The sequence below is a fragment of the Scyliorhinus torazame genome, chromosome 14 (genome assembly GCF_047496885.1).
Source record: "Scyliorhinus torazame isolate Kashiwa2021f chromosome 14, sScyTor2.1, whole genome shotgun sequence".
NCBI classification, from domain to species: domain Eukaryota; kingdom Metazoa; phylum Chordata; class Chondrichthyes; order Carcharhiniformes; family Scyliorhinidae; genus Scyliorhinus; species Scyliorhinus torazame.
In genome coordinates, this window is record NC_092720.1 from 151734857 (window position 1) to 151751411 (window position 16555).

A 16555-nucleotide genomic window follows, 5' to 3' on the forward strand; every position below is an offset into this window, starting at 1 on the left:
ATTGTGGGAAAAAAGTAATGTTCTCGGCGAGTTAAGCATTTTGAGTAATTTGCCGATTGGTTTCAGAACGGCTTGCATCACAATTAACTATTTTTTGCCAGGCATTCATTGTGGAACAAAAGTGATTTTCTCGGCGAGTTAAGCATTTTGAGTAATTTACCGATTGGTTTCAGAACGGATTGAATTGAAATTTACTATTTTTTGCCAGACATTCATTGTGGCACAAAAGTGATTTTCACGGCGAGTTAAGCATTTTGAGCAATTTGCCGATTGGTTTCTGAACGGCTTGCATTGAAATTTACTATTTTTTGCCAGACATTCATTGTGGAACAAAAGTGATTTTCTCGGCGAGTTAAGCATTTTGAGCAAATTGCCGATTGGTTTCAGAACGGCTTGCATTGAAATTTACTCTTTTTTGCAAGACATTCATTGAGGGGAAAAAGGTGATTTTCTCGGCGAGTTAAGCATTTTGAGTAATTTACCGATTCATTTCAGAACGGCCTGCATCACAATTAACTATTTTTTGCCAGGCATTCATTGTGGAACAAAAGTGATTTTCTCGGCGAGTTAAGCATTTTGAGTAATTTGCCGATTGGCTTCAGAACGGCTTGCATCACAATTAACTATTTTTTGCCAGTCGTTCATTGTGGAACACAAGCGATTTTCTCGGCGAGTTCAGCATTTGGAGTACTTTGCCGATTCCTTTCAGAACGGCTTGCAACACAATTAACTATTTTTTGACAGGCATTCATTGTGGAACAAAAGTGATTTTCTCGGCGAGTTAAGCATTTTGAGTAAGTTGCCGATTGGTTTCAGAACGGCTTGCATCACAATTAACTATTTTGTGCCAGGCATTCATTGTGGAACAAACGTGATTTTCTCGGCGAGTTAAGCATTTTGAGCAATTTGCCGATTGGTTTCAGAACGGCTTGCATTACAATTAACTATTTTTTGCAAGGCATTCATTGTGGAACAAAAGTGATTTTCACGGGGAGTTAAGCATTTTGAGCAATTTGCCGATTGGTTTCAGAACGGCTTGCATTGAAATTTACTATTTTTTGCCAGACATTCATTGTTGAACAAAAGTGATTTTCTCGGCGAGTTAAGCATTTTGAGTAATTTGCCGATTGATTTAAGAACGGCTTGCATCACAATTAACTTTTTTTTGCCAGGCATTCATTGTGGAACAAAATTGATTTTCTCGGCGAGTTAAGCATTTTGAGTAATTAGCCGATTGATTTCTGAACGGCTTGCATTGAAATTTACTATTTTTTGCCAGACATTCATTGTGGAACAAAAGTGATTTTCTCGGCGAGTTAAGCATTTTGAGCAAATTGCCGATTGGTTTCAGAACGGCTTGCATTGAAATTTACTCTTTTTTGCTAGACATTCATTGAGGGGAAAAAGGTGATTTTTTCGGCGAGTTAAGCATTTTGAGTAATTTACCGATTCATTTCAGAACGGCCTGCATCACAATTAACTATTTTTTGCCAGGCATTCATTGTGGAACAAAAGTGATTTTCTCGGCGAGTTAAGCATTTTGAGTAATTTGCCGATTGGCTTCAGAACGGCTTGCATCACAATTAACTATTTTTTGCCAGTCGTTCATTGTGGAACACAAGCGATTTTCTCGGCGAGTTCAGCATTTGGAGTACTTTGCCGATTGCTTTCAGAACGGCTTGCAACACAATGAACTATTTTTTGACAGGCATTCATTGTGGAACAAAAGTGATTTTCTCGGCGAGTTAAGCATTTTGAGTAAGTTGCCGATTGGTTTCAGAACGGTTTGCATTGAAATTTACCATTTTTTGCCAGACATTCATTGTGGAACAAAAGTGATTTTCACGGGGAGTTAAGCATTTTGAGTAATTTGCCGATTGGTTTCAGAACGGCTTGCATCACAATTAACTATTTTTTGCCAGACATTCATTGTGGAACCACAGTGATTTTCACGGCGAGTTAAGCATTTTGAGTAATTTGCCGATTGGTTTCAGAACGGCTTGCATCACAATTAACTATTTTGTGCCAGGCATTCATTGTGGAACAAACGTGATTTTCTCGGCGAGTTAAGCATTTTGAGCAATTTGCCGATTGGTTTCAGAACGGCTTGCATTACAATTAACTATTTTTTGCAAGGCATTCATTGTGGAACAAAAGTGATTTTCACGGGGAGTTAAGCATTTTGAGCAATTTGCCGATTGGTTTCAGAACGGCTTGCATTGAAATTTACTATTTTTTGCCAGACATTCATTGTGGAACAAATGTGATTTTCTCGGCGAGTTAAGCATTTTGAGCAATTTGGCGATTGATTTCAGAACGGCTTGCATCACAATTAACTATTTTTTGCCAGGCATTCATTGTGGAACAAAAGTGATTTTCTCGGCGAGTTAAGCATTTTGAGTAATTTGCCGATTGGTTTCAGAACGGCTTGCATTGAAATTTACTATTTTTTGCCAGACATACATTGTGGACCAAAAGTGATTTTCAAGGGGAGTTAAGCATTTAGAGCAATTTGCCGATTGGTTTCAGAACGGCTTGCATTGAAATTTACTATTTTTTGCCAGACATTCATTGTTGAACAAAAGTGATTTTCTCGGCGAGTTAAGCATTTTGAGTAATTTGCCGATTGATTTAAGAACGGCTTGCATCACAATTAACTATTTTTTGCCAGGCATTCATTGTGGAACAAAATTGATTTTCTCGGCGAGTTAAGCATTTTGAGTAATTAGCCGATTGATTTCAGAACGGCTTGCATCACAATTAACTATTTTTTGCAAGGCATTCATTGTGGAACAAACGTGATTTTCTCGGCGAGTTAAGCATTTTGAGTAATTTGCCGATTGGTTTCAGAACGGCTTGCATTGAAATTTACTATTTTTTGCCAGACATTCATTGTGGAACAAAAGTGATTTTCAAGGGGAGTTAAGCATTTTGAGCAATTTGCCGATTGGTTTCAGAACGGCTTGCAATGAAATTTACTATTTTTTGCCAGACATGCATTGTGGAACAAAAGTGATTTTCTCGACGAGTTAAGCATTTTGAGCAAATTGCCGATTGGTTTCAGAACGGCTTGCATTGAAATTTACTCTTTTTTGCAAGACATTCATTGAGGGGGAAAAAGGTGATTTTCTCGGCGAGTTAAGCATTTTGAGTAATTTGCCGATTGGTTTCAGAACGGCTTGCATTGAAATTTACTATTTTTTGCCAGACATTCATTGTGGAACAAAAGTGATTTTCAAGGGGAGTTAAGCATTTTGAGCAATTTGCCGATTGGTTTCAGAACGGCTTGCATTGAAATTTACTATTTTTACCAGACATTCATTGTGGAACAAAAGTGATTTTGTCGGCGAGTTAAGCATTTTGAGTAATTTGCCGATTGATTTCAGAACGGCTTGCATCACAATTAACTATTTTTTGCCAGGCATTCATTGTGGAACAAAAGTGATTTTCTCGGCGAGTTCAGCATTTTGAGTAATTAGCCGATTGATTTCAGAACGGCTTGCATCACAATTAACTATTTTTTGCAAGGCATTCATTGTGGAACAAAAGTGATTTTCTCGGCGAGTTAAGCATTTTGAGTAATTTGCCGATTCGTTTCAGAACGGCTTGCAATACAATTAACTAATTTTTGCCAGTCTTTCATTGTGGAACCAAAGTGACTTTCTCGGCGAGTTCAGCATTTTCAGCAATTTGCCGATTGGTTTCAGAACGGCTTGCATCACAATTAACTATTTTTTGCCAGACATTCATTGTGGCACAAAAGTGATTTTCACGGCGAGTTAAGCATTTTGAGTAATTTGCCAATTGGTTTCAGAACGGCTTGCATTGAAACTTACTATTTTTTGCCAGACATTCATTGTGGAACAAAAGTGATTTTCTCGGCGAGTTAAGCATTTTGAGCAATTTGGCGATTGATTTTAGAACGGCTTGCATCACAATTAACTATTTTTTGCCAGGCATTCATTGTGGAACAAAAGTGATTTTCTCGGCGAGTTAAGCATTTTTAGTAATTTGCCGATTGGTTTCAGAACGGCTTGCATTGAAATTTACTATTTTTTGCCAGACATTCATTGTGGACCAAAAGTGATTTTCAAGGGGAGTTAAGCATTTTGAGCAATTTGCCGATTGGTTTCAGAACGGCTTGCATTGCAATTTACTATTTTTTGCCAGACATTCATTGTGGAACAAAAGTGATTTTCTCGGCGTGTTAAGCATTTTGAGTAATTTGCCGATTGATTTCAGAACGGCTTGCATCACAATTAACTATTTTTTGCCAGGCATTCATTGTGGAACAAAAGTGATTTTCTCGGCGAGTTAAGCATTTTGAGTAATTTGCCGATTGATTTCAGAACGGCTTGCATCACAATTAACTATTTTTTGCCAGGCATTCATTGTGGAACAAAATTGATTTTCTCGGCGAGTTAAGCATTTTGAGTAATTAGCCGATTGATTTCAGAACGGCTTGCATCACAATTAACTATTTTTTGCCAGGCATTCATTGTGGAACAAAAGTGATTTTCTCGGCGAGTTAAGCATTTTGAGTAATTTGCCGATTGGTTTCAGAACGGCTTGCATTGAAATTTACTATTTTTTGCCAGACATTCATTGTGGAACAAAAGTGATTTTCTCGGCGAGTTAAGCATTTTGAGTAATTTGCCGATTCGTTTCAGAACGGCTTGCATCACAATTAACTATTTTTTTGCCAGGCATTCATTGTGGAACAAAAGTGATTTTTTCGGCGAGTTAAGCATTTTGAGTAATTTGCAGATTGCTTTCAGAACGGCTTGCATTGAAATTTACTATTTTTTGCCAGACATTCATTGTGGGAAAAAGGTGATTTTCTCGGCGAGTTAAGCAATTTGAGTAATTTGCCGAATGATTTCAGAACGGCTTGCATCACAATTAACTATTTTTTGCCAGGCATTCATTGTGGAACAAAAGTGATTTTCTCGGCGAGTTAAGCATTTTGAATAATTTGCCGATTGGTTTCAGAACGGCTTGCATTGAAATTTACTATTTTTTGCCAGACATTCATTGTGGGAAAAAAAGTAATGTTCTCGGCGAGTTAAGCATTTTGAGTAATTTGCCGATTGGTTTCAGAACGGCTTGCATCACAATTAACTATTTTTTGCCAGGCATTCATTGTGGAACAAAAGTGATTTTCTCGGCGAGTTAAGCATTTTGAGTAATTTACCGATTGGTTTCAGAACGGCTTGACTTAAAATTTACTATTTTTTGCCAGACATTCATTGTGGCAGAAAAGTGATTTTCACGGCGAGTTAAGCATTTTGAGCAATTTGCCGATTGGTTTCTGAACGGCTTGCATTGAAATTTACTATTTTTTGCCAGACATTCATTGTGGAACAAAAGTGATTTTCTCGACGAGTTAAGCATTTTGAGCAAATTGCCGATTGGTTTCAGTACGGCTTGCATTGAAATTTACTCTTTTTTGCAAGACATTCATTGAGGGGGAAAAAGGTGATTTTCTCGTCGAGTTAAGCATTTTGAGTAATTTGCCGATTGGTTTCAGAACGGCTTGCATTGAAATTTACTATTTTTTGCCAGACATTCATTGTGGAACAAAAGTGATTTTCAAGGGGAGTTAAGCATTTTGAGCAATTTGCCGATTGGTTTCAGAACGGCTTGCATTGAAATTTACTATTTTTTGCCAGACATTCATTGTGGAACAAAAGTGATTTTCTCGGCGAGTTAAGCATTTTGAGTAATTTGCCGATTGATTTCAGAACGGCTTGCATCACAATTAACTATTTTTTGCCAGGCATTCATTGTGGAACAAAAGTGATTTTCTCGGCGAGTTCAGCATTTTGAGTAATTAGCCGATTGATTTCAGAACGGCTTGCATCACAATTAACTATTTTTTGCAAGGCATTCATTGTGGAACAAAAGTGATTTTCTCGGCGAGTTAAGCATTTTGAGTAATTTGCCGATTCGTTTCAGAACGGCTTGCAATACAATTAACTAATTTTTGCCAGTCTTTCATTGTGGAACCAAAGTGACTTTCTCGGCGAGTTCAGCATTTTCAGCAATTTGCCGATTGGTTTCAGAACGGCTTGCATCACAATTAACTATTTTTTGCCAGACATTCATTGTGGCACAAAAGTGATTTTCACGGCGATTTAAGCATTTTGAGCAATTTGCCGATTGGTTTCTGAACGGCTTGCATTGAAATTTACTATTTTTTGCCAGACATTCTTTGTGGAACAAAAGTGATTTTCTCGGCGAGTTAAGCATTTTGAGCAAATTGCCGATTGGTTTCAGAACGGCTTGCATTGAAATTTACTCTTTTTTGCAAGACATTCATTGAGGGGAAAAAGGTGATTTTCTCGGCGAGTTAAGCATTTTGAGTAATTTACCGATTCATTTCAGAACGGCCTGCATCACAATTAACTATTTTTTGCCAGGCATTCATTGTGGAACAAAAGTGATTTTCTCGGCGAGTTAAGCATTTTGAGTAATTTGCCGATTGGCTTCAGAACGGCTTGCATCACAATTAACTATTTTTTGCCAGACATTCATTGTGGAACAAAAGTGATTTTCTCGGCGAGTTAAGCATTTTGAATAATTTGCCGATTGGTTTCAGAACGGCTTGCAATACAATTAACTATTTTTTGCCAGACATTCATTGTGGAACCAAAGTGACTTTCTCGGCGTGTTAAGCATTTTGAGCAATTTGCCGATTGGTTTCAGAACGGCTTGCATCACAATTAACTATTTTTTTCCAGGCATTCATTGTGGAACAAAAGTGATTTTTTCGGCGAGTTAAGCATTTTGAGAAATTTGCAGATTGCTTTCAGAACGGCTTGCATTGACATTTACTATTTTTTGCCAGACATTCATTGTAGGAAAATGGTGATTTTCTCGGCGAGTTAAGCAATTTGAGTAATTTGCCGATTGATTTCAGAACCGCTTGCATCACAATTAACTATTTTTTGCCAGGCATTCATTGTGGAACAAAAGTGATTTTCTCGGCGAGTTAAAAATTTTGAGTAATTTGCCGATTGGTTTCAGAAAGGCTTGCATTGAAATTTACTATTTTTTGCCAGACATTCATTGTGGAACAAAAGTGATTTTCTCGGCGAGTTAAGCATTTTGAATAATTTGCCGATTGGTTTCAGAACGGCTTGCAACACAGTTAACTATTTTTTAGCCAGGCATTCATTTTGGAACAAAAGTGATTTTTTCTGCGAGTTAAGCATTTTGAGTAATTTGCAGATTGCTTTCAGAACGGCTTGCATTGAAATTTACTATTTTTTCCCAGACATTCATTGTGGGAAAAAGGTGATTTACTCGGCGAGTTAAGCCATTTGAGTAATTTGCCGATTGATTTCAGAACGGCTTGCATCAAAATTAACTATTTTTTGCCAGGCATTCATTGTGGAACAAAAGTGATTTTCTCGGCGAGTTAAGCATTTTGAATAATTTGCCAATTGGTTTCAGAACGGCTTCCAACACAGTTAACTATTTTTTGCCAGGCATTCATTGTGCAACAAAAGTGATTTTCTCGGCGAGTTAAGCATTTTGAGTAATTTGCCGATTGCTTTCAGAACGGCTTGCATTGAAATTTACTATTTTTTGCCAGACATTCATTGTGGGAAAAAAGTAATGTTCTCGGCGAGTTAAGCATTTTGAGTAATTTGCCGATTGGTTTCAGAACGGCTTGCATTGAAATTTACTATTTTTTGCCAGACATTCATTGTGGAACAAAAGTGATTTTCTCGGCGAGTTAAGCATTTTGAGTAATTAGCCGATGGATTTCAGAACGGCTTGCATCACAATTAACTATTTTTTGCCAGGCATTCATTGTGGAACAAAAGTGATTTTCTCGGCGAGTTAAGCATTTTGAGTAATTTGCCGATTGGTTTCAGAACGGCTTGCATTGAAATTTACTATTTTTTGCCAGACATTCATTGTGGAACAAAAGTGATTTTCTCGGCGAGTTAAGCATTTTGAGTAATTTGCCGATTCGTTTCAGAACGGCTTGCATCACAATTAACTATTTTTTGCCAGGCATTCATTGTGGAACAAAAGTGATTTTCTCGGCGAGTTAAGCATTTTGAATAATTTGCCGATTGGTTTCAGAACGGCTTGCATTGAAATTTACTATTTTTTGCCAGACATTCATTGTGGGAAAAAAAGTAATGTTCTCGGCGAGTTAAGCATTTTGAGTAATTTGCCGATTGGTTTCAGAACGGCTTGCATCACAATTAACTATTTTTTGCCAGGCATTCATTGTGGAACAAAAGTGATTTTCTCGGCGAGTTAAGCATTTTGAGTAATTTACCGATTGGTTTCAGAACGGCTTGACTTAAAATTTACTATTTTTTGCCAGACATTCACTGTGGCAGAAAAGTGATTTTCACGGCGAGTTAAGCATTTTGAGCAATTTGCCGATTGGTTTCTGAACGGCTTGCACTGAAATTTACTATTTTTTGCCAGACATTCATTGTGGAACAAAAGTGATTTTCTCGACGAGTTAAGCATTTTGAGCAAATTGCCGATTGGTTTCAGAACGGCTTGCATTGAGATTTACTCTTTTTTGCAAAACATTCATTGAGGGGGAAAAAGGTGATTTTCTCGTCGAGTTAAGCATTTTGAGTAATTTGCCGATTCGTTTCAGAACGGCTTGCAATACAATGAACTATTTTTTGCCAGACATTCATTGTGGAACCAAAGTGACTTTCTCGGCCAGTTAAGCATTTTGAGCAATTTGCCGATTGGTTTCAGAACGGCTTGCATCACAATTAACTATTTTTTGCCAGGCATTCATTGTGGAACAAAAGTGATTTTTTCGGCGAGTTAAGCATTTTGAGTAATTTGCAGATTGCTTTCAGAACGGCTTGCATTGAAATTTACTATTTTTTTCCAAACATTCATTGTGGGAAAAAGGTGATTTTCTCGGCGAGTTAAGCAATTTGAGTAATTTGCGGATTGATTTCAGAACGGCTTGCATCACAATTAACTATTTTTTGCCAGGCATTCATTGTGGAACAAAAGTGATTTTCTCGGCGAGTTAAGCATTTTCAGTAATTTGCCGATTGGTTTCAGAACGGCTTGCATTGAAATTTACTATTTTTTGCCAGACATTCATTGTGGAACAAAAGTGATTTTCTCGGCGAGTTAAGCATTTTGAATAATTTGCCGATTGCTGTCAGAACGGCTTCCAACACAGTTAACTATTTTTTGCCAGGGATTCATTGTGCAACAAAAGTGATTTTCTCGGCGAGTTAAGCATTTTGAGTAATTTGCCGATTGCTTTCAGAACGGCTTGCATTGAAATTTACTATTTTTTGCCAGACATTCATTGTGGGAAAAAAGTAATGTTCTCGGCGAGTTAAGCATTTTGAGTAATTTGCCGATTGGTTTCAGAACGGCTTGCATCACAATTAACTATTTTTTGCCAGGCATTCATTGTGGAACAAAAGTGAGTTTCTCGGCGAGTTAAGCATTTTGAGTAATTTCCGATTGGTTTCAGAACGGCTTGAATTAAAATTTACTATTTTTTGCCAGGCATTCATTGTGGCACAAAAGTGATTTTCACGGCGAGTTAAGCATTTTGAGCAATTTGCCGATTGGTTTCTGAACGGCTTGCATTGAAATTTACTATTTTTTGCCAGACATTCATTGTGGAACAAAAGTGATTTTCTCGGCGAGTTCAGCATTTTGAGCAAATTGCCGATTGGTTTCAGAACGGCTTGCATTGAAATTTACTCTTTTTTGCAAGACATTCATTGAGGGGAAAAAGGTGATTTTCTCGGCGAGTTAAGCATTTTGAGTAATTTACCGATTCATTTCAGAACGGCCTGCATCACAATTAACTATTTTTTGCCAGGCATTCATTGTGCAACAAAAGTGATTTTCTCGGCGAGTTAAGCATTTTGAGCAATTTGCCGATTGATTTCAGAATGGCTTGCATTACAATTAACTATTTTTTGCAAGGCACTCATTGTGGAACAAAAGTGATTTTCACGGGGAGTTAAGCATTTTGAGTAATTTGCCGATTCGTTTCAGAACGGCTTGCAATACAATTAACTATTTTTTGCCAGACATTCATTGTGGAACCAAAGTGACTTTCTCGGCCAGTTAAGCATTTTGAGCAATTTGCCGATTGGTTTCAGAACGGCTTGCATCACAATTAACTATTTTTTGCCAGGCATTCATTGTGGAACAAAAGTGATTTTCACGGCGAGTTAAGCATTTTCAGTAATTTGCCGATTGGTTTCAGAACGGCTTGCATTGAAATTTACTATTTTTTGCCAGACATTCATTGTGGAACAAAAGTGATTTTCTCGGCGAGTTAAGCATTTTGAATAATTTGCCGATTGCTTTCAGAACGGCTTCCAACACAGTTAACTATTTTTTGCCAGGCATTCATTGTGCAACAAAAGTGATTTTCTCGGCGAGTTAAGCATTTTGAGTAATTAGCCGATTGCTTTCAGAACGGCTTGCATTGAAATTTACTATTTTTTGCCAGACATTCATTGTGGCAAAAAAGTAATGTTCTCGGCGAGTTAAGCATTTTGAGTAATTTGCCGATTGGTTTCAGAACGGCTTGCATCACAATTAACTATTTTTTGCCAGGCATTCATTGTGGAACAAAAGTGATTTTCTCGGCGAGTTAAGCATTTTGAGTAATTTCCGATTGGTTTCAGAACGGCTTGAATTAAAATTGACTATTTTTTGCCAGACATTCATTGTGGCACAAAAGTGATTTTCACGGAGAGTTAAGCATTTTGAGCAATTTGCCGATTGGTTTCTGAACGGCTTGCATTGAAATTTACTATTTTTTGCCAGACATTCATTGTGGAACAAAAGTGATTTTCTCGGCGAGTTCAGCATTTTGAGCAAATTGCCGATTGGTTTCAGAACGGCTTGCATTGAAATTTACTCTTTTTTGCAAGACATTCATTGAGGGGAAAAAGGTGATTTTCTCGGCGAGTTAAGCATTTTGAGTAATTTACCGATTCATTTCAGAACGGCCTGCATCACAATTAACTATTTTTTGCCAGGCATTCATTGTGGAACAAAAGTGATTTTCTCGGCGAGTTAAGCATTTTGAGTAATTTGCCGATTGGCTTCAGAACGGCTTGAATCACAATTAACTATTTTTTGCCAGTCGTTCATTGTGGAACAAAAGCAATTTTCTAGGCGAGTTCAGCATTTGGAGTAATTTGCCGATTCCTTTCAGAACGGCTTGCAACACAATTAACTATTTTTTGACAGGCATTCATTGTGGAACAAAAGTGATTTTCTCGGCGAGTTAAGCATTTTGAGTAAGTTGCCGATTGGTTTCAGAACGGCTTGCATCACAATTAACTATTTTTTGCAAGGCATTCATTGTGGAACAAACGTGATTTTCTCGGCGAGTTAAGCATTTTGAGCAATTTGCCGATTGGTTTCAAAACGGCTTGCATTACAATTAACTATTTTTTGTAAGGCATTCATTGTGGAACAAAAGTGATTTTCACGGGGAGTTAATCATTTTGAGCAATTTGCCGATTGGTTTCAGAACGGCTTGCATTGAAATTTACTATTTTTTGCCAGACATGCATTGTGGAACAAAAGTGATTTTCTCGGCGAGTTAAGCATTTTGAGCAATTTGGCGATTGATTTCAGAACGGCTTGCATCACAATTAACTATTTTTTGCCAGGCATTCGTTGTGGAACAAAAGTGATTTTCTCGGCGAGTTAAGCATTTTGAGTAATTTGCCGATTGGTTTCAGAACGGCTTGCATTGAAATTTACTATTTTTTGCCAGACATTCATTGTGGAACAAAAGTGATTTTCAAGGGGAGTTAAGCATTTTGAGCAATTTGCCGATTGGTTTCAGAACGGCTTGCATCACAATTAACTATTTTTTGCCAGGCATTCATTGTGGAACAAAAGTGATTTTCTCGGCGAGTTAAGCATTTTGAGTAATTTGCCGATTCGTTTCAGAACGGCTTGCAATACAATTAACTAATTTTTGCCAGTCTTTCATTGTGGAACCAAAGTGACTTTCTCGGCGAGTTCAGCATTTTCAGCAATTTGCCGATTGGTTTCAGAACGGCTTGCATCACAATTAACTATTTTTTGCCAGACATTCATTGTGGCACAAAAGTGATTTTCACGGCGAGTTAAGCATTTTGAGCAATTTGCCGATTGGTTTCTGAACGGCTTGCATTGAAATTTACTATTTTTTGCCAGACATTCATTGTGGAACAAAAGTGATTTTCTCGGCGAGTTAAGCATTTTGAGCAAATTGCCGATTGGTTTCAGAACGGCTTGCATTGAAATTTACTCTTTTTTGCAAGACATTCATTGAGGGGAAAAAGGTGATTTTCTCGGCGAGTTATGCATTTTGAGTAATTTACCGATTCATTTCAGAACGGCCTGCATCACAATTAACTATTTTTTGCCAGGCATTCATTGTGGAACAAAAGTGATTTTCTCGGCGAGTTAAGCATTTTGAGTAATTTGCCGATTGGCTTCAGAACGGCTTGCATCACAATTAACTATTTTTTGCCAGACATTCATTGTGGAACAAAAGTGATTTTCTCGGCGAGTTAAGCATTTTGAATAATTTGCCGATTGGTTTCAGAACGGCTTGCAATACAATTAACTATTTTTTGCCAGACATTCATTGTGGAACCAAAGTGACTTTCTCGGCGTGTTAAGCATTTTGAGCAATTTGCCGATTGGTTTCAGAACGGCTTGCATCACAATTAACTATTTTTTTCCAGGCATTCATTGTGGAACAAAAGTGATTTTTTTCGGCGAGTTAAGCATTTTGAGAAATTTGCAGATTGCTTTCAGAACGGCTTGCATTGACATTTACTATTTTTTGCCAGACATTCATTGTAGGAAAAAGGTGATTTTCTCGGCGAGTTAAGCAATTTGAGTAATTTGCCGATTGATTTCAGAACGGCTTGCATCACAATTAACTATTTTTTGCCAGGCATTCATTGTGGAACAAAAGTGATTTTCTCGGCGCGTTAAGCATTTTGAGTAATTTGCCGATTGGTTTCAGAACGGCTTGCATTGAAATTTACTATTTTTTGCCAGACATTCATTGTGGAACAAAAGTGATTTTCTCGGCGAGTTAAGCATTTTGAATAATTTGGCGATTGATTTCAGAACGGCTTGCATCACAATTAACTATTTTTTGCCAGGCATTCGTTGTGGAACAAAAGTGATTTTCTCGGCGAGTTAAGCATTTTGAGTAATTTGCCGATTGGTTTCAGAACGGCTTGCATTGAAATTTACTATTTTTTGCCAGACATTCATTGTGGAACAAAAGTGATTTTCAAGGGGAGTTAAGCATTTTGAGCAATTTGCCGATTGGTTTCAGAACGGCTTGCATTGAAATTTACTATTTTTTGCCAGACATTCATTGTGGAACAAAAGTGATTTTCTCGGCGAGTTAAGCATTTTGAGTAATTTGCCGATTGATTTCAGAACGGCTTGCATCACAATTAACTATTTTTTGCCAGGCATTCATTGTGGAACAAAAGTGATTTTCTCGGCGAGTTCAGCATTTTGAGTAATTAGCCGATTGATTTCAGAACGGCTTGCATCACAATTAACTATTTTTTGCAAGGCATTCATTGTGGAACAAAAGTGATTTTCTCGGCGAGTTAAGCATTTTGAGTAATTTGCCGATTCGTTTCAGAACGGCTTGCAATACAATTAACTAATTTTTGCCAGTCTTTCATTGTGGAACCAAAGTGACTTTCTCGGCGAGTTCAGCATTTTCAGCAATTTGCCGATTGGTTTCAGAACGGCTTGCATCACAATTAACTATTTTTTGCCAGACATTCATTGTGGCACAAAAGTGATTTTCACGGCGAGTTAAGCATTTTGAGCAATTTGCCGATTGGTTTCTGAACGGCTTGCATTGAAATTTACTATTTTTTGCCAGACATTCATTGTGGAACAAAAGTGATTTTCACGGAGAGTTAAGCATTTTGAGCAATTTGCCGATTGGTTTCTGAACGGCTTGCATTGAAATTTACTATTTTTTGCCAGACATTCATTGTGGAACAAAAGTGATTTTCTCGGCGAGTTCAGCATTTTGAGCAAATTGCCGATTGGTTTCAGAACGGCTTGCATTGAAATTTACTCTTTTTTGCAAGACATTCATTGAGGGGAAAAAGGTGATTTTCTCGGCGAGTTAAGCATTTTGAGTAATTTACCGATTCATTTCAGAACGGCCTGCATCACAATTAACTATTTTTTGCCAGGCATTCATTGTGGAACAAAAGTGATTTTCTCGGCGAGTTAGCATTTTGAGTAATTTGCCGATTGGCTTCAGAACGGCTTGAATCACAATTAACTATTTTTTGCCAGTCGTTCATTGTGGAACACAAGCGATTTTCTAGGCGAGTTCAGCATTTGGAGTAATTTGCCGATTCCTTTCAGAACGGCTTGCAACACAATTAACTATTTTTTGCAAGGCATTCATTGTGGAACAAACGTGATTTTCTCGGCGAGTTAAGCATTTTGAGCAATTTGCCGATTGGTTTCAGAACGGCTTGCATTGAAATTTACTATTTTTTGCCAGACATGCATTGTGGAACAAAAGTGATTTTCTCGGCGAGTAAGCATTTTGAGCAATTTGGCGATTGATTTCAGAACGGCTTGCATCACAATTAACTATTTTTTGCCAGGCATTCGTTGTGGAACAAAAGTGATTTTCTCGGCGAGTTAAGCATTTTGAGTAATTTGCCGATTGGTTTCAGAACGGCTTGCATTGAAATTTACTATTTTTTGCCAGACATTCATTGTGGAACAAAAGTGATTTTCAAGGGGAGTTAAGCATTTTGAGCAATTTGCCGATTGGTTTCAGAACGGCTTGCATTGAAATTTACTATTTTTTGCCAGACATTCATTGTGGAACAAAAGTGATTTTCTCGGCGAGTTAAGCATTTTGAGTAATTTGCCGATTGATTTCAGAACGGCTTGCATCACAATTAACTATTTTTTGCCAGGCATTCATTGTGGAACAAAAGTGATTTTCTCGGCGAGTTCAGCATTTTGAGTAATTAGCCGATTGATTTCAGAACGGCTTGCATCACAATTAACTATTTTTTGCAAGGCATTCATTGTGGAACAAAAGTGATTTTCTCGGCGAGTTAAGCATTTTGAGTAATTTGCCGATTCGTTTCAGAACGGCTTGCAATACAATTAACTAATTTTTGCCAGTCTTTCATTGTGGAACCAAAGTGACTTTCTCGGCGAGTTCAGCATTTTCAGCAATTTGCCGATTGGTTTCAGAACGGCTTGCATCACAATTAACTATTTTTTGCCAGACATTCATTGTGGCACAAAAGTGATTTTCACGGCGAGTTAAGCATTTTGAGCAATTTGCCGATTGGTTTCTGAACGGCTTGCATTGAAATTTACTATTTTTTGCCAGACATTCATTGTGGAACAAAAGTGATTTTCTCGGCGAGTTAAGCATTTTGAGCAAATTGCCGATTGGTTTCAGAACGGCTTGCATTGAAATTTACTCTTTTTTGCAAGACATTCATTGAGGGGAAAAGGGTGATTTTCTCGGCGAGTTAAGCATTTTGAGTAATTTACCGATTCATTTCAGAACGGCCTGCATCACAATTAACTATTTTTTGCCAGGCATTCATTGTGGAACAAAAGTGATTTTCTCGGCGAGTTAAGCATTTTGAGTAATTTGCCGATTGGCTTCAGAACGGCTTGCATCACAATTAACTATTTTTTGCCAGACATTCATTGTGGAACAAAAGTGATTTTCTCGGCGAGTTAAGCATTTTGAATAATTTGCCGATTGGTTTCAGAACGGCTTGCAATACAATTAACTATTTTTTGCCAGACATTCATTGTGGAACCAAAGTGACTTTCTCGGCGTGTTAAGCATTTTGAGCAATTTGCCGATTGGTTTCAGAACGGCTTGCATCACAATTAACTATTTTTTTCCAGGCATTCATTGTGGAACAAAAGTGATTTTTTTCGGCGAGTTAAGCATTTTGAGAAATTTGCAGATTGCTTTCAGAACGGCTTGCATTGACATTTACTATTTTTTGCCAGACATTCATTGTAGGAAAATGGTGATTTTCTCGGCGAGTTAAACAATTTGAGTAATTTGCCGATTGATTTCAGAACGGCTTGCATCACAATTAACTATTTTTTGCCAGGCATTCATTGTGGAACAAAAGTGATTTTCTCGGCGAGTTAAGCATTTTGAGTAATTTGCCGATTGGTTTCAGAACGGCTTGCATTGAAATTTACTATTTTTTGCCAGACATTCATTGTGGAACAAAAGTGATTTTCTCGGCGAGTTAAGCATTTTGAATAATTTGGCGATTGATTTCAGAACGGCTTGCATCACAATTAACTATTTTTTGCCAGGCATTCGTTGTGGAACAAAAGTGATTTTCTCGGCGAGTTAAGCATTTTGAGTAATTTGCCGATTGGTTTCAGAACGGCTTGCATTGAAATTTACTATTTTTTGCCAGACATTCATTGTGGAACAAAAGTGATTTTCAAGGGGAGTTAAGCATTTTGAGCAATTTGCCGATTGGTT